Here is an 18923-nt window from a genome sequence, read left to right as displayed (position 1 = left end):
TTGGAGAAATTAAAATCAGTATTTTTTAGCAGAAATCGCGTCGCGATGTCATTTAATCGTAGCACGATTCTTCATATGTCATACTCAAACACACAGTTTCTATATAGTAAATAAATAAATGAATAAATAAAATAAGAAATAAACAACTACCTGACCCACCCCATTTAATTTTCTCCCGAACCTTCCACCTCTGTCTCTCTCTTTTGGTTCCCACTTCTCCGACCATCCTTTGTAACACCATTTTTCTTCTTCTCTCTTTCAATCACTAAATTTCTTCTATATGCCATGCACTCTTGAGGCCAATAGCACGTCTAAGCAAAGTAATCTCATAATACAAATGATTTTGGGTAGAATTATGGAATCAGGGTTAATGCTCTAAGGAAGGAGAGGATTACCCATCTCTTGAAAGTTGCTCATTGAGACTCTTTGAGATAAAAACTTTATGATTCATGAAATTTAGAATTGATATCTAGTTTAGATGAGTAGTGGAACCGAACAATCAAAGAGTAGAAGCTTCTAGCACAATCAAAGATATATCATTTTCACTATTTTGGTTGGTACCCTTTGTGTATAAACTGAACTGTTGGTGTATCTGCAACTATTAGAAGTCTAAGAATATTTTATTTTGAGATGTACAGTTATGTAAATGTCATTTTGAAACTCTGGATGATGATACAGGTTAATAAACAAGATTAAACACTAGTACAAAAAACCCTTTTTAAGTCGGTTAAAAAGAGCCTTTTAAGTCGGGCGCGCGTCCGACATAATAGCTCCCGTCATAAGAAGTCTTTGATTTTTAAGTCGGATTTACCAACCGTCTTAAGGCATCATTTTATAAGTCGGTTAAAAAGGGATTTTTAAGTCGGGCGCGTGTCCGACCTAATAGCTCCCGTCATAAGAAGTATTTTCTTTTTAAGTCGGATTTAACAACCGTCTTAAGGCATCATATTAACTTCTTAAGTCACCCAATTTTAACCGACTTAACAACTTCATTTTTTTTTAAACAAAGCATACATGCAGAATATGCTCCATTTGTTTTCCTGCAACCATTTTTTTTTCACTGATATTTTTTTTTTTTTTTTGACAGAATACATGCATAATATCTAATGTCACTAACTTGTACTCTTGTAGTAATAGAAAGATACACTGGAGAGCAAACCATAACCAAAATCCACATGTACTAATTAAATAAAACCACAGAACTATATTGTCATACGCTGGCAGAGTAAAATACATGTTAGGACCAAAATTCAAATAGTAAAAAAAACTCAAAACATGGCTAACACTAAGCTAAAATCCCAACTGCTAAAAAAACCCAGTGTCACACTAAAGCTTACTCACCACCTGCTCCAAAAATCAGTCTCACACTAAGATGAATCCGCATTTGCTTCAATAAGTTTCAGAATCAAATTCGCAGAGCGTTCTTGAAATTTTTAACTTCATCCTTATGAAAGGGAGTTGAATCCGCAAATATCTGAATAAATAAATGATGGCATAATATTAGTTTAATTTATCATATAAACATGTAAAAATAAAATTAATTAATTTATAATAGTTGTTAAATAAATATTATACGTTCTCGTAACAAACCGATTGTCTTTGACTCTGAAATTGAATATGATCAAATGTGACCGTTTAGATGGTAAATAATGTTAAAAATTGAAGATATTTAATACAAAAATGCCACAAAGATGATAGATGACGCAATGTTCAACTTATTTTAACTAATATGAATTGTATAGTTACTCACATTTTCAGGGAAGGAAACCAAGTAGCTGATTCCCTCGCAAACTTTGGGCTGTCTCTGGATCACTTCCTTTTTTTGGATCATTTACCTTTGTTTGCTAGGGAATCCTATGTTAGGAACAAAATTGGTTTACCTGAATTTAGGTTTTCTTCCTGAGGGAGTTTTTTGGTTTGGTCCCCTCCCTCTTCTTTGTATCTATTTCTCTTTTTATATATCCTTTGTGGGTTGCTAGCTTTTTGCTGCACCCTCTTTTGCTTAAAAAAAAAAATACTTTATTATGCTTTCTCACTTGTTGTAGCTTATTATAACCTTCCAAAACTCTACAATAATTTTTTTTGAAGAAGCTAAATAGCCCACCTAAATTGGCACGGGAGAGAATCGAACTTGAGACCTTGCGGAGGAGCGAGCGCACTCCCAAGTCCCAAGCCAATACCACCAGCCCAACACAAGTGGGTTAACTCTACAATAATTAATACTCCATTAAACTTATATCATTAAACATATCACAGTTCATGTACAATAAATAAATTGAATACTTACATCTACCTTGTTCTACTAGGCAATAACATCTACCTAAGTAGAAAAATAGAGGATTATTGAAAAATTAGCATGTGTCTGTGATTCAATGATTTAATAATTTGAATGATGGGTGATGCAGCCATTCCACAGAAGAAATACAACTTAAAAGCTACATGAAAAAGTAAATAAACTTTCACTTTTATCGATGTTAAAAAGATGGTATTACACATTAGTCTATAAATAAGAATCCCTATATATGATTACACATTTTTGGCTCATATTTGTATCACAATACAAGGGAATACTACCCTCCTAATCTTTCATCATAGCCTCATAGGTAATACCTATAATAAAATATATGACAAAACAAATGCTTATTAATAAATTAGCATCATGTTAACTACACAACCTCCATTAGTTTCAACTGAACTGTGGCAATGACAAATAGCCAATACATAATCAAAAACAAAATCACCAATAAAAAGAAAAATTATAGTTATCAAATTTCTAATGTACTACCAAGATAAGACAGTGAGAATTTCCATTTATTGCGCATAACAAGCTTGCAGCAAAAACAAAATTGAAGTTAGGGAAAAAAGAATCTTTTTGCTTTTCTTCAAATCATTATTTTGATCCCATATATTCATAAGTTGGAAAAAAGAACTTAAGCATTTACTTACAGTTTTTTCTGCAACAACATGAGTGTCTTCTCATGTATACTCTCCTGATGGTTTTATTCTGGCTCTTTTCCACTTCTCATGACGTTGAGGTGGAGATGGAACTTCTGTGTCTCCAGCTGCTTCATGTCTTTCTTTTAATTTTTCTTGCATCATCTTTTTCTCAAGCAAATCATATCCCACTTGAGACAATCTATGGGGATATTTATTATTAGCTTGAGTCTGTTGTGCATTCTGTCTTTACTCCTATATAAACAACACACTGATTCATTAGGTAATACTAAAATGAAACTTGATTCATTAGGTAATACTAAAATGAAACTTATGGTATTATGATCTAACTAGTGAATCCTAAAACCAAGAAAAAACACAAATATTGAAGAAGACAAAAGATATCTCGTAATGTGAATTTCATACTTTCATTTGAGGTGGCTTCCAAAATTACGAATCAGAGTAGAAGAGCCAGCCCTGCAAATTCATTTATATTCGTCAGCTAAACTTCATTATACAAATGGCAGCACAACATTCATGAATAGAAATAGGAAAGAGGATATTGTAACTCTTCAATAACACAAGCCAATAAGAAAAACACCCATGGCAGAAGTAAAATATAAAGTGTAAAGACAAACATCTGACTTTGTTGAAACTTAAATGTATTATAACATGATTTGATTAGAGTATAGAGGTGTCCTGTTTATGTTATCTGCACTTCATTGTACTACTTTGTAATAAAATTAAAGTCTACTGAATACAATTACATACAATTATAGAAACCTGTACCTACTTTGGGTATATTTTTTCAAATTTTCTTACTCTACAAAATTGAAATATCAATCTACATTGAGCTGAGGAAAATATAATTAACGATACTATCACTTCAAATTACAAATTTACAGGATATTTACTCAAATTTTGACACATCAACGATATTTATAAGATATTGAGAACTGGTACAATTGTGATTGTGATTAAGGACATTGTTGATGAATAAAGCATGCTGGTATATTGTTATGCAACTCTACTTTTAAGAATCAATCTAGGATCAACTAGTACTGATTAGACTTTATTAGTATTAATATTATAATTAACAGTATTCATTATGAATTCATTAGGTTACCAATTGTAGTCAGCTCATATGGATATAAATATACAATCAGTTTGGTCACATTAGACACAAACATTCACACAGAAATCTACATTCTTTACACACCTACCAAATTAGTTGTTAGTCAATTAATTTGGATAGTTAGAAAGGGCATTCTAATTTATTGTTCCTATCCCTCTGTTACCTGAAAGACTAATCTTATAACTTCAACAAAAATTATAAATTTCATTCATGTGTCTTTACCAAATATTTACAACTTATGAAATGGTTAGTACATAAAATTCAAGAGATAGCTTATAATGCTAAGTCTATGTGGTAATATTTGTGTGTCTACAATTTCATCAATTTCATGAGATCTTATAATGCTTTAGTCTATGTGGTACTATGCATTATTACTAAAAAATTGAACCTATTTCTCAATAGAAGTCTTTTATCAAATGCAGGTCAACATAACAGAAAATTCATATAATGTCAAATAATATACAACGGAAAAATCATGTGTTCTCTTTACAAAAATTACCACAAATCATTACAAGGCAGAAACATAACAAGTGACATTAAGAAACTCGAATCTCAAAAAAGAACACGAGCTTAAGTTTCTACAACCATCTATACAAAACAAGATAAAATTACATCATGAGACCACAAAGTGAAATTTAGTCGACGAGCAAATTATCAACCGCAACTATCGCATAAACTTACGAACTACGAATACAAAACAAAATAACTAGCTAGTATTAAGAAAGATTGTGTTATACGGTTAAAAAATGTAAAAGAAAAGGAAAGATATATGAAACAATTTGTCATCATTGTTATAAATTTATAAATAATTTATATATGGTATATGTGACTGTTATAGTGACGGGTGTTATTGCAAAAGATTTGCTAATGCATTTCCAAAATATTGCAAACTTGTTGATAGTATCAGGCTCTATTGCACAGATGCTATTGGTGGTCCACCAAAGGTAAAAGCAGGAGTAACAATCCTCGCTTGTGATTGATTTTACACTTACTAGTATTTAAGTTAAAGTTAAAATTAAAATGTCAAGAAGATAATTTTCTTTTCACACAAAACAGCTTATTGGATGGAAGGAGGGTGATCATAGTCTACTACTGGATCATGTAGGTATCAAAAGCTTCAACATCGTAACAAGTTTGAATAATGAAGCTGATTCCATCTGTGAACTTTACAAGGAACGTAGCCTAGCAATGGAACCTAGTTCTGTTTGGAATGACTTTGTTCTGTCTCCCACAAGATCAAGTGTTCAAAAAGAGTTAAGGGAGTTCATTCATAAAATAGAAAAATCCATCATAAATATATGACCAATATGGCTGCTACCATACATAAGTATTACTCTCTTGTGATGATATCAAAAAAAATTGTTTATTTTGATTGTATGATTTATAGAGATAAGAAAGAAAAGGCTATTTAATGGACTGATGTAAAACCATTACACCATTATGAAATTTGTAAATTGGTACAAAGGAAAAGGTGTTGATCAAAGGAAAGATTCTGCTATACCATTAAAGAATGTAAAGATATAATACACAATTACAGCATAATACCCAGAGTTGACAAAAAAAAAGCATAATACTATTCTTCTTCCCCAATCAAAATCCAAAATTAAAATTCAAAATTAATAATATGAACTTAATCAATTTCATGAGCTAACACTAAAAATTGTTCAAATCAAGCCAAACATAGAAATCAAATTTTTCATACAGTCATGGTTATTGCCCAGAAAATTTTCACCGTTCTTAATCCCAAATTTTCATAGAAATCAAAACCATCAATCCCTATAATTATCAATTTCATCAAAACAATTCAAAGGCATGACAGTTTCACTAAACCCTAATTCCCAAATCATAGAACAAATTGTGAAAGAATAAAAATACCTTTGTGGGGAGAGTGAGTGACGGAGGTTCTGCAGCGATGGCTTTCTTCTGTTCCGGCATCGATGGCTTGCTTCCGGCGTGCGTGACGGAGGTTCTGGAGATAGTGACTGAGAAGGTTCAGCGATGAAACGAGAGAGAAAGTGAGAAAGGGAAGCTTGTGTGGTTCGATTGAGATTGAAGAGAGAGAACGTCAGAAGGTTGTGTTGGATATAAGCTATTAATTCAATTAATAAATTTAATTTATTTAATTAATAATTTAATTTAATAATTATTATTATTATTATTATTATTATTATTATTATTATTATTATTATTATTACTAGCGTCCAGACGGGCACTCCCGTGCCCGTCTGTCCGCTCTTTCTAGTGCGCCAACACATGTAACTCATAAATATTATGTTTTTCAACATCAATGTTTGTTTTGTTTTTCTTGATATATCTTGAGAAAATTATTAGAATTAAAAGAATGACCAAGCTTGATCAAAAAGAGAAGGATCAAACTTGATAAAAAAAATGTAAGTTATGTAATTCATGCACTTCTTTAACATGGAGTTACTTAATGCATACTTAGGTTTGTGATGCATACTTATCTATCTATGGAGGATGAATATGCATGAAACATGAGTGACAGTTACGGCGGTGGGTTTGATGAAGACATTAAATCTTTCCCAGCACCAACACAATTTGCAGAAACCAGTACACGATTAAAGAATCTGTATAATACTGCTCTATTTCTATCGAAGAATATCTTGAAGCATATAATTAAAAAACTCCATTAGTCAAAAATTAACTTAACACATCAAAGATAATCAATTATTTGCTGCCCATTTCTACTATAATCAAAATTCACTTTACAAACTCGAGTACATCATTTCAATGCATCAATATTATGAGACTTGTTCAGGATTTAAATTGACATCACAATATTGTTGTCAACAAAGAATTAATTTGGTTCATTAGCAACTTCATTAATATTTTTTGTTTGCTGCAGTCAATGCAAAAAATGAGTGCAATTGATTAAAGAAACAATAACAAACTCAAGTAATGATGTCTTTTCTAGCTAGTCAAAACCATAGCAGCTTTTTTTAATTTAAATAGGTTTATACTAATGGAAAATTTAGTAAACCTCTTGAATTCTAAAAACCCTTAAACTCTATTCACATCTATCATTCTCTTATTTCTATCTATTTATTTATATCTTTCACACGGTGCATGTCTAACCGCTCTTTTTGCGCCTGTCTTTTTTATTGCTGCATGCTAATAATTAGAAGGAAATAAATTGGTCCCCCTATTTTATTTAACTTAGGATCACCACTCATGGAACTTCAATTTCTACAAAAAAAAATGCTCTATGTTCTGCCTATACGATCAGAGATTTGCTTCTAATCATGGGTAGTTACCGTTTTTAGATTGGAATGAAAAGAGAAATTATTCAGATACTAATAAGAACATGCTGAATTCAGCCTTTTTTCAAAGAAGAGAGACCAAACAAATGTAAAAAGAAATAGAATTTGTACCCATATGCAATGAAGTTATGAAATATAAATTAGCCCCAAATGTACTCAATGTAGTAATTATATTTGCACCAGCTGCTGGATTTTGTAATTGCCAAAGAACTGATCAATGCACTCAATCTGAATCAAACATAAAAAAGAGGAAGATGAAAGCGTACAACAGGGACCGTTCCACAACACCTGTTATTGTTGGATTTGTTTCTTCTTGATCGTTGGATCAATGCCCAATCTGCAAAATGTGAAATTGAATGAAAATAATATGTAACATAATCACATCATTAACATGAAATAAATAGAAAAAAAGGAACAAATGCGGAAATAAATAAATTGAATCAAAAGCAAATAGTTTGAGAAATTCAAAAAAAGAATGAGAGAATTGGGTCGTACCCTTCACGATGCCACTACCAAAATTGATGTCATTGCATGATGGTGGGATGTTGGTGTCGCCGTCACATATCCATGTCTTTATCGTCGCCTCCCCGTTGAGGTCGTTAAAGGCAGGAAGTCTCTATCTCTCTCATTAGCACAAATTTCCATCAAGTTATCACTGTTAAGTCTATGTACTTCATTTTGTTTTGGTGTTTGTGATTGGAAATTAGGATTTGAAAAAGAAACTACATTTGACAAATTTATATAACCGTGTATCTCTATTATGTGTGGTGGTTAAATTTTGTAACCCATTATCCTAAACCGGTATTCTTATAATTCTTCCCCTTTTCAAAGTCTTCACATGAATGTACACTTATTAATGTATCATTGATTAAATTTTGGGTAAATTGTTTGCAATTGCATCATCCGGCAAGTTATCAGAGGAGTCTGTGCATTGTGAACCTTTGGCAAATACAATTCAAAGCTTATTTTTCTTTCCTCTCTTCTATCACCGATTGATAACAAATAATAACAATCAATTGCTTCACAATTATACATAAATTCTATCAAAGTACAACTTAAGGAATGTCATGCATATAGGTAAATAAGAACAAAGCAAATGAAGAAAACTCAATCTCAATGAGGGAACTAAAAGACATGTATAAGAAAAAGAAGAAAATGAAGGATGAAAGAGCGTTGGAACTCGATTACTTGTCGAGTCGTAGTCCCCCTCTCTACATTGGCCGCTGTATTCTCCCTCGCCTTTCTCCATTCCTTATTTTTTTCTGTCTAATTACTCTCTATCTATGAGATTCCCTTCCTTTATGTCCCTGCCGTTCTATGATTTTCTGTCTTTACATTTGACAAAAAAAAAAAAAAGAATCAACAAATCTTATGAATGCAGAAGTATATTGCAATAGATGGTAGAAAAAGAAAATTAAGAGGAAATGTATTGTCTTTGTTTAATTCTACCATGAACAAAAGGATTCAAAAATTGCCACAGATTGAAGCAAAAGAGGGTAAAACTTTTTTCCTGTTCTGTATATCAATATGAAGGAATTATTTCAGCATAGAAGAATATAACAATTCGGATTGAAGTAAATTGATGGAAAAATGTATAACATGCATAAAGTAGAAGTAAGAAACTGCAACATGTATAACCATAAGTGGTACTTTAACAGACCAATCAATAAAGAGAGATGAAATAAGAAATTTGTATTTCCCTTCTTTACTCTAATTGGCAGAAGTTAATAAAGAGATATTATACAGCAAGAGAGATAAGAGAATTGTATTAAAAAAAGTGAGAGAAGAGAAGATGAAAAAGTAAGAGTATGAGAGTGGTAGGTTCTCCTTGCCATGATTAGGAACAACAACAAATTGTCATTGAATTATGGTAACCGACCTCATTCTCTCACTCTCGTTTCTCCTGATCATTTCTCATTCCCCCCCCCCCCCCCCCCCCTCTTTTTGAATAACCGTGGTAGTTACAAAGGAAGCAAGTTAATTTATTTTTCTTTTGGTAACCGTAGATCAGTTTTAAAGGGTAATTTTGGAAATAAATTAGGCTACACCAAAACAAAGTTTTCCCTTTATTAATAGTAATAGATTATTATTATTATTATTATTAAGAGATTAAAGGAAGAGAGAGAACGTTTCTTCAAACAAAAAAAAAAGAGAGAGAGAACGTGAGAAGCTTTTGTTGGATATAGCTATTAATTCAATCAATAAATTTAATTTATTTAATAAATAATTTAATTTAATTATTATTATTATTTAATAAAAGAGGGAAATTGATTCACAAAGAAAAGGAGGGAAAGTTTTTATATTGACAAAAAAAATAGGGAAAAATCCTTAGGTCGGGTGGTCAACAAACCAACTTAAGAAAATGACTTCTTAAGTCAAATAGTCAACCTAGCGACTTAAGGAATTTATTATAAATTTTATCTTTTCATTATTCTATCAACCTTAAGTCGGGTGAACTTATAACCGACTTAAGAAAGTTTGAAAGAATTGCGAAACTGCCACCGCGTCACTTGTTAAGACGGGTGGCAGAGCGAACCGACTTAAGTACGAATCTAAAAAGTATTTTTTGTACTAGTGAAAATCTTGGAAACGTTGAAAATAGAGAGGATACTGTAGTAAAAAGGTCATGTGAATATTACTTATTTGTCATTTGTCCAGTTTGGTCGTAAGGTTTGTTGGACTAAATGCTTAAGTTTGTGCGCGGGTCACGATTTGTGTTTTTGGGTTGTAACACATGCTTTGATTTTCATCGCTTTTTTTATCATTCAACAACATGTAACTTGTGTTTGGATTGGAAGAGAAGTTGTGAAGAGAGAAATAGGTGAGAGAGAGTATGGGAAGAGAGAAAAAGGTGGGAAGAGAGAAAAAGTTGGGAAATAGAGTAGATTTGATGAATTGTTTGGCAGAAGAGAAAGATTGGAGAAATAGAAGAGAGAGAGAAATGCATTTATTTTTGAAAGGACAAAGATACCCTTTAACCCAACAAACAAATACATAATTTAAAGTTATTTTGAAACACATTTTCTATCAATATTAATTTAATTAAACAATTAATTTTAATTATTAATTTATATTTGATTAATTTATGTTATTTTTTCTTATTAATTTAATTATTTCGTCAAAATAGTAATTTATATTTGCTTAATGTAATTGATAAGATTGTGCCGTACAAAAAAAACCAAAACTGATTGTGCCAAAAAATAAAATACTACCCATTTCACAAATTAAAAAACCTATTTTTGTTGCACTACTTGTTCTCTCTTGTAGCTATTCCAGACTTTAGGTGTATTTTTTCTTGTCTTTTATGATGCAATGAAAGGGCACAATTGGAAAACCATTGAAAATTGGAACTCTGCCCAGTTTCTTCGCTGTTGTGTGAAGACTAAAACGCACGTGGGCCCTACATGTTTTATCTCTCTCCCCCCTATTTCTCACCACTGCCAAACTAAAGAAATACTCATTTTCTCTTCAATCTCTCTCTCTTCAACTTCTCTCTCTCCTTTTTTTCTTCTACCAAACAGAGTGTAAAACCTTACTAAATGACATTAGAAATTCATTAAAAAATTAATATGACAAATTATCCTCATAACCTCAAACTTGCGTCATTACTTGTCCTCAAGGAACAAACTTGCCAAATTAAATGTGATAGTAAAATAAAAGACTTATCCTACCAATGATAACCTCAAAGTCCATTCTTCTTGCAAAATTTTGGATGCACCGACTTTCTTGAATCCTGAGGGTCAGATACCACAATCTAGGTCCAGCTGACCTTTATCTCCTTTCCACAACTTCTCTCAAGTGAATATATATCGGGTGATCACTCAATCAACATACAAAGCTGTCATATTATCAAAGGCTTGAAAATTTTCTAAACAATCAAGCAAAGTCAATACTACAATACACACTTTTGAGGTCTTTAAGGGTTATAACGTAGCTTAGGTACATGTGGGATATTGTTTAGAAACTACGCTAAAATGAAAAATTGGAGTTAAGTAATCACTATTGTCCGTTTCCAAACATTTCAATCCTATTTCATTCTATGCAACTCAAGCTTGAATACATGAGAACTTTTTACTTGATACTTGATTTTTGTCTCTATTTTTTCTGTATAAACTGATCTTAGATGGTTCAATTCACTTTTTTTATATGGTTCATTTTTTTGAAGAGACATTAATGATCTCTTAGTTCTCTAGTATCCCTACCCCAAACTTGAATGTGTGCTAATTCCAAAAGTAATCCCAAACTTATAATCAAATCATGGTTCCATGCAACACAAAACATTCACCTAACTCTAAAAAGGGGGTTAAACATTTAACTGTAGGTTTCTAGGATTGTAATGTGGTTTGTCACTGAAACAAAGGGAAATAGTTCAAGGGGGTGTTTGATGGTGCATAGGGACAAGTTTCTATTTCCATTCTTGATGAACCTTGGCTTGTTAATGGTGACCAAGGTTTTAAAAAACGGGACGTTACCGCAAAAACGGCCGTTACAAATCGGTATCGGCAGCGGCCGTTACCGTTTTTGCCCCTTTTAACGCTGAGAAAGAAATTCACAGCAAAATCGCCGTTACAGTGTTACGGAACGCCGTTACGGCCGCGAAACGCCGTTACGGCCGCGAAACGCCGTTACGGACTCGTTCAGACTTGAAAATTCAGTCAAAACTTTTTTCTCACTTTTCTCTCTATACAAACATTCACTGTGAAATATAAGCTTAGATTCATGATCAGCGTGAAAATCCAAGCAAAATGGTATTTTAGTTTGTGAGATTTGGTGTCCATTTGAGATTTTGATTTTTTTCATGAGAATGTTCATGTTTGTTGTTGTTTCACGTGAGGCTAGAGGAAGAAGAAGGAGTTGACCTCCTTCCTTCCTTGTTGACCCGTGGGACCCATTGTTCTTTTGTCCTATATGCAGATTTCAAATACACCCCCTTTCCCTGCTTCTGCACCCCTGTTTCTTTAACTCTTTGATTTAGATCTTGTGGCTGTGATGAGCCTTTTAATGATTAAATTTGGACCCCTTGATGGATCAAATGGCCCAGATTTAATCTAGCTGAGCCAATTTTGTTTTTATTTATTTCTTCACCATTTTTATTATTTTTTACACCATTTTTGGCACTTTAATGCCTCTTTTTTATTCATAAAAATTTATGATGTGAACTAAATGTAGTTAATTGATCATGAACTTTGTTTAAAGATATGCTATGAGTAGTTATTAATTAGTTAATTTCTTTTCAATCTGTCAAACATTCTATCTTTACTAAATGTAGTCTATTTTTATTATTATATTTACTTTAAACATGTTATAATTATGGAAAAAAATATTAATCTAAGTTATTATACATTATATGATAATATAAATAGTTTTAATACGTTTTGTGAAACGTTTTTATTAATTCACACCGCGAAGACCGTTATTTGTATCGCAGCGTCCGTTACAGCCGAAATCGCGACAACCTTAACGCGATCGCGATCGCGACCGCGACCGTTTTTTAGAACCTTGATGGTGACCGTATTGATGGGAATATGCCAAACACATACCATGTTCGTAATTTTTCTGTTGCTAGGCTGATGGTTCCTACATGTAAGGCATGGAACCATGATTTGATTCATCAGTTTTTAACCCACATATAGCTTCTAGTATTTTGCGATATGTTTGATTAATTAGTTGTTAAACAAGTTGATTTGGAAAGCAGAAAAGGATGACGAATATGATCTGTAAAAATAAAAAGTGCCTATAGGCTTTGTATAGAAGGTTTGGTGGATACATCAAATTTTCGAAGACCAGGTTATTGGGCCGGATTTTGCGGTTAAAGGTTTTCCCGAAAATCAAAAACTTCATCTCGCGAATGTGTCGAGGTTGTTTGCCTACAAAAGTTCGTTTAGAGGATAAAGGTGTACAATACCATACATTGTGTTTTAGTTGTGTCTCTTCTGATTAGAATTTGGCTCACGTGTCTTTTACTTGGCCATTTGCAATGCAAGTTTAGGTGGAGGCTGGCATTTGGAACAATGTTCAACAGACTGTCACTAACACTAGTTTGACAGCAGAAGCGATCTTTTTGTTGTTACAACATTTCACGCCAGAACAACAGATTGATATGCAGTCTGATCACATCAACTTTGTGCTCAATTCCAAAACGGTAGATGCTCCATAGTAGGCATGTAGCTGCTACGGAGTTTGGCAATATCATCTCAGCCTCAGGGAATTTATTTGTTTCTCATTTTACAAACTCTCAAGTAGAGTTTAATAGGCGACAAGCAAATGCGGTTACTTAGGCCCCTGTTGGGGCGACCCTAGTCCCACAATTTATTTTGATATTCCTTTTTGTGTTGATACTTTTATTTTTAATGAAATGCTATATGCATATTTTTTTTCAAATAATTAAATCAAGTAATTGAATCAATTAAATCATTTTTATGTGAGATTTTTTTATCTCAAGGGTATTTTTTACTTTTTTTGATTTAATCAACTCTTTTCTCTTTCTTTTATCTTTCTCTTATATTAAACAACCTATCAAATTATTATATTTTTCACTTTTTTCTCTCTTACCTATTTCTCTCTTCACAACTTCTCTTCTAAATAAAACACACCTAAAAAAAGTTGATAATTTTATAAGAAATAAATATATATTTTCGCAAAAATATTTTATAGAGATTTAAAATTTACAACTTTAAATAAAATAAAATAAAAGTTTGATTAGCATACTCTTTCAATGTACAATTATTTTACACTGATAGAGTATACTAATTAAACTCATGTAAAAATACTATTAAAAAGAATAATACAACTATCAACAATATAAACAATTGAAACCCTTTCATTCACAAGTACACGTGGCAGTTTCTAGGATCATTTTAAATCAATGCTAACTAATTAATGATATGCTAATTAAACTATTCAAATCTCCATTCCTCAAAAAAAGATCTCCATTACAAAAAATGGCCAAATAATCACGGTTTAACGTTGAAAGAAATTAGGAGTAAATAAAAGTTGTATTTGACAATTTGCCCGTTCCTCTTTTGAGGAGTAAATATGGAATGAATAATCTAAAACATAAATAGGAGTAAACCAAATTTTGAATAGAATATTTTCAAAGATTAAATTGCACTAATTGTATACCCCTATTCTAGCAATTTTGTTAATTGATACTGCTAGAATAAAAAATGAATTAATACAATTTCACCACACAAAAAATGAAATAATAGAATAGTTAATGTCTTTAATTTGTCACATATCAGTTACTATAAGTTTGAAAACTCTCAAGTCAACGAAAAATGAAGTTTTTTTTTTTATTTTAAACGAAGGGTTTTAACTCTCAAATTTTTATTTATATTGCTCTTCTTCAAAATTGCTTCTGTCATAGATATAAAAAAAAAAATGCTTCTCATATTATTGTTATTCCTAATTCCTAATATTATCTCTGTAGAATTGTTTTCATGGTGGCTGTTGTATCCTTTTGTTCTTTGTTCATTCACATTATTTAATTTTGGTTTGATTCATTTTCTGGTTTTTCTTTTTGTTTCATTGTTTTAGGAGACACATAGACTTCTTATTATGTTCTAGGTGTTTATCGAAAAGCTATTTCGCATGCTTTGATGTACAAGTTGAGTATTATAATTTCTTCCTTCTATAGTCTATTTTTATTTTTTTTATATGTTTGTTTGCTATAATTTCTTCATTTTATAGTTCAGTTCATATTCTTACTCACGAAAAGTTTGGTATTTATAGATAGCATGAAGGTTTATGAAAACATCATGAGACTGTGTTGTGACTTCTGCCAAATTATTCCTGTAACCATTAAACGTTATCGGTTTATGAGATTTTCTTTTTCTTCTGTTTTTTTTTAACATTCATGTCACGATTATGTGGATTTCTGATCCTTTCCCCTTTTTTCCTGTTTTTCCTTGGGTAATACACATTTTTGCATGTTTCATTTTTCCTTCATTATATATTTACCTATTATCTTTGTCCTTGCATGTTTTTGATCTATTATTTATTCATTTATTTGTTGATGAAATTTAAATATCTATTTCAATTGGTTTTCTTCATTTATTTATTGGGACTTATTGAGCTTAACTTTTTTTTTTTTTTTTTGTCTTAATGATATAGATATATTAGTCTTAAAAGATTATCCAAAAAAAGAACTGCAATAGAGGGGGAGCTGATCCTAAAAGAACAAGCGGCTTTGTATTAGCGAATATACTGCCAGATAAAAATCATCCTTTGATTAGCAATAAATTTTAAGGTGTATGCTTCATTTGTTGAGAAATTGATTTTGAAGCTGAAGGAAAGACATAAAAGAAAATGATTTTGAATCTTCTCTCATAAGTTGATTTATATTATTTGCTCCTCGTGTTTTAGAGGTATAATTTTTTTTTTTGCTAAATATCATTTTTGAAAATGTTTCATTTGAGACATTATTTTCATCATATATGTAATTTAGCCAATATCATAATTAGTGCAGTTCCATCCATAATATTGTTTTTATTATTTGATTTCTCTCTTTGATTTGTATTTATTTTTATGAGCATTGATTGTGCTTAGAAATCTATTATTATTGAATTTTCATTTGATTTCTTAAATATAAATCAGTTTTATTATGCTGAAAAGAAATGATTGATCTGTGCGTATAATCTAAAGTGTTGCTTATTACATACACAAAGAAAACTAAAGAATATCTCACCCATAGAGAGTCAGCCAATTTTTCCTATTTGCAATAATTTACCTATTCATCTACATCTTTTGTACCATAAATATATAAGAGACCAGTTCTCTAACTTCTCTTTCTCTATTTAGTAGTCCTTCAATCGGTCTATATTTTGCTTCACTTGACAAGAAATGCATTTCTTTTTACTAATAAAAAACTAAAATTTTATTATAGCCAAATTAGCATTCAGTTCCTTTCATAATTGCAAGAGACATGTGTTAGCAGCGTAGTACAATATTGGAACGGTAAAACTTGACAAAAAAAAGCAAAAAATATAATTTTTTGAACGTGTGAATGAACACTAATTTTAACGTGTGACCAAAAATTAGCTTTCAAAAATAAAACTTCTCTTTTTGGCCAAAATACAAATTTAACTTGTGAATGAATGCTAATTTTACGGTTTAATTTTTCTTATTCTTTTAATCATTGTATTTCTTAATATATGCGTAAAACAAATGGAGTAATATTCTAGCCGAAAATAATATTATCATGTGTTATCACATTCATTTTACTACTCCTCCGGTCCTTAATATAAGAAATTTCAAACAAATTGTTGGTCCTATTTATATAAAAATGTCATAACTTTTAAGGTGTAGCTATTTTTTAAAAGAATTTTCTACCCCTTATTTAATGTTTGTCTTTTTAATATTAGTGGATGTATTTAATATTTCACAATTTTTTATAAGGGTATATTTGTAAAAATATAAAAAAAAATTAAACAATTAATTATTAGATTGATTTTGATTTTTTTTCTTTCTTAAAATAGGATACAGAGGAGTAACATTTATATATCTCATCAACATTTTATTCAGAGAAATTTAAAAAAAAAAAGAGTCATTATCGCATTAATAGCTTCCATCGCCATTTAAAATGATAGTTTAATAGTATTTAATTGTGCTAATAACTTCTTTTAATTTTGTACGTTAAAAATTTAGTTTTTTTTTTCAAAATTAGAAGAACATTTTTTATTATAATAGTGATTGGTTGATGTATATTATTAACAATCAATTCTGCACAATTATTTTATTTTGTAACATGATACTTACTATTATATATACACCATTTTAAGTACATGTAATATTGACCTTTTTTAGAAAACGGTCCAAGGGTAAACCCTTTTGATCCCTATTAGACACCGCTCCTTTTTATTCTTATTAGATGCCATTATTTTGGTGCTAATTATGTTCTCCTTTTATGATTAGTTTCGTTGTTGAACATTGTAATATGCAAGATGGGATCAATTGGTTAGGTTGATTATTGCTTTGCTAGATTGATACATTGTTTACTTGGCCATAATTTTCAAGAACATTTTGCAATCATGCATGATTTAACCTGCATTTTCTCATTCTTTGCTTATATTGAGAAAATGTGAAGAAAAAAAAAGAGTTATATTTGAGTACAACCAATCACTTTAAATGTGAAACAAATACATTATATTTTGAATTCCATCATGGAGTCTGTTTTCAGAAAAGGTTGCCTATAATTTGACAAGTTTGGTAGGTATATGGAATAATTGGATTGTAGAAAAAGATCATGAGCAACACATCTTTGTGCCATCTATGATTTAACGATACAACGACGCCTATCTATTTTACTTTTTCCTGTTACCGATTATCGATGGAAGATTGTTGATTGGTAAACCAGGAGTTGCAAGTTCATTAATTTTCTATCTTCTCCAATGATAAATATAATCCCATTGAAGAACTTAATATTAACAACAATGATATTAACTATATTATTAAACCAACAATCACAATATCTCTTGATATAACAAAAAACTTTCCTGATGAGGGGTAGCTAAATTAGTACTTACTAGAAAACCCTACTATCTATACAAATTGTCTTAGAACTTTCTCAAATTGAAAAAGATAGATACAGTTGAAGAGAGCACAACCCATTTTAGTTCATTATATTTCCAAACTAGGATGATAAATTTGTCGTTCTCAAGTTTGGAATTGGAAGATTTCATAACAAGTAGCAACCGTCATTTAAAATAGAAGTGAAATCCAAGTCCATGTTTGGAATCACTCAGGAACATAATATAAAAAACAAGGATAACATGATCAAAAAAAGTTGAAAGGGAGGAGGTTTGTAATGGGAAAGAAGTAGGATATGTGGGAGAGAAGGAAGAGAGGCAAGATCATGTTGGAAGAGAGAGAGAGAGAGAGAGAGAGAGAGAGAGAGAGAGAGAGAGAGAGAGAGAGAGAGTAGACAACACATTGTAACTAAAATGACTAACAATTGTGACTCAGTGGACGTTGATTACCTTTTTCTTCATTGTGATTTTTTTCGACAAATTTGGAATGCTCTTTATAATTGGGTAGACTTCATCTTGGTCAATTTGTCTCATATTTCGGATCATCTGACTCATTTTATGGCTTTAGGAGGCTGTTCAAAAAAGTTATGTGCAGTGCTTCATATGGTTTGGTTTTCGATTGTTTTGGTCATCTAGCAGGAAATAAATGCACATATTTTCCAACAAAATCAAGATATACTTAATCACCCTCTTGACAAAATTAAAATTCAATATTTTCAGTGGCTGAAGGCAAAACGTGTCATTTTCAATTTTGATTATCACATGTTATGGGTCATTCCTATTTTGTGTTTGGGAGGAGCTATGTAATTTCAGTTTTTTGGTCTATTGGGGACTTTTTCTCCTTTTGATGTAATTTTTACTTTTCTTTGCTCTTCTCTAACACTCCTTGTGCAGAGAAAGTGAAGGCGTTTGCTTAATATAATTCCATTTTAGTCTCTTCAAAAAAAAATCTAATAAAATCATAAATTTAATTTGTATACATCAATACAAGAAAAATCTTTTACTCTTAAAAAAAAAATCTTTTGCAAGTATGTCCGACCAAATTAT

General features: G+C 31.0%; 2 long non-coding RNA genes across 3 annotated transcripts; both read right to left on the bottom strand.

The window, feature by feature from the left end:
* Positions 1–1161: 1161 nt before the first annotated feature.
* LOC146899687 (uncharacterized) lies at positions 1162–6148 on the bottom strand. Of its 2 annotated transcripts, XR_015022963.1 has the most exons (5): positions 5945–6148; positions 3361–3411; positions 2947–3189; positions 1751–2067; positions 1162–1474 (listed from the first exon to the last, which is right to left on the bottom strand). It is a non-coding gene; the product is annotated as an uncharacterized LOC146899687 (long non-coding RNA). The 2 variants fall into 2 exon arrangements; XR_015022962.1 differs by lacking the exon at positions 1751–2067.
* A 1355-nt stretch (positions 6149–7503) lies between these two features.
* On the bottom strand, positions 7504–9247 carry LOC146899686 (uncharacterized). The gene is made up of 3 exons (XR_015022804.1): positions 8800–9247; positions 7846–8679; positions 7504–7687 (listed from the first exon to the last, which is right to left on the bottom strand). It is a non-coding gene; the product is annotated as an uncharacterized LOC146899686 (long non-coding RNA).
* Positions 9248–18923: the final 9676 nt, after the last annotated feature.

This window comes from Medicago sativa, chromosome 8 (genome assembly GCF_051527215.1).
Source record: "Medicago sativa cultivar Bolivia chromosome 8, Bolivia_mono, whole genome shotgun sequence".
Taxonomy (NCBI): domain Eukaryota; kingdom Viridiplantae; phylum Streptophyta; class Magnoliopsida; order Fabales; family Fabaceae; genus Medicago; species Medicago sativa.
This window is presented reverse-complemented; position numbering and strand designations above follow the sequence as displayed.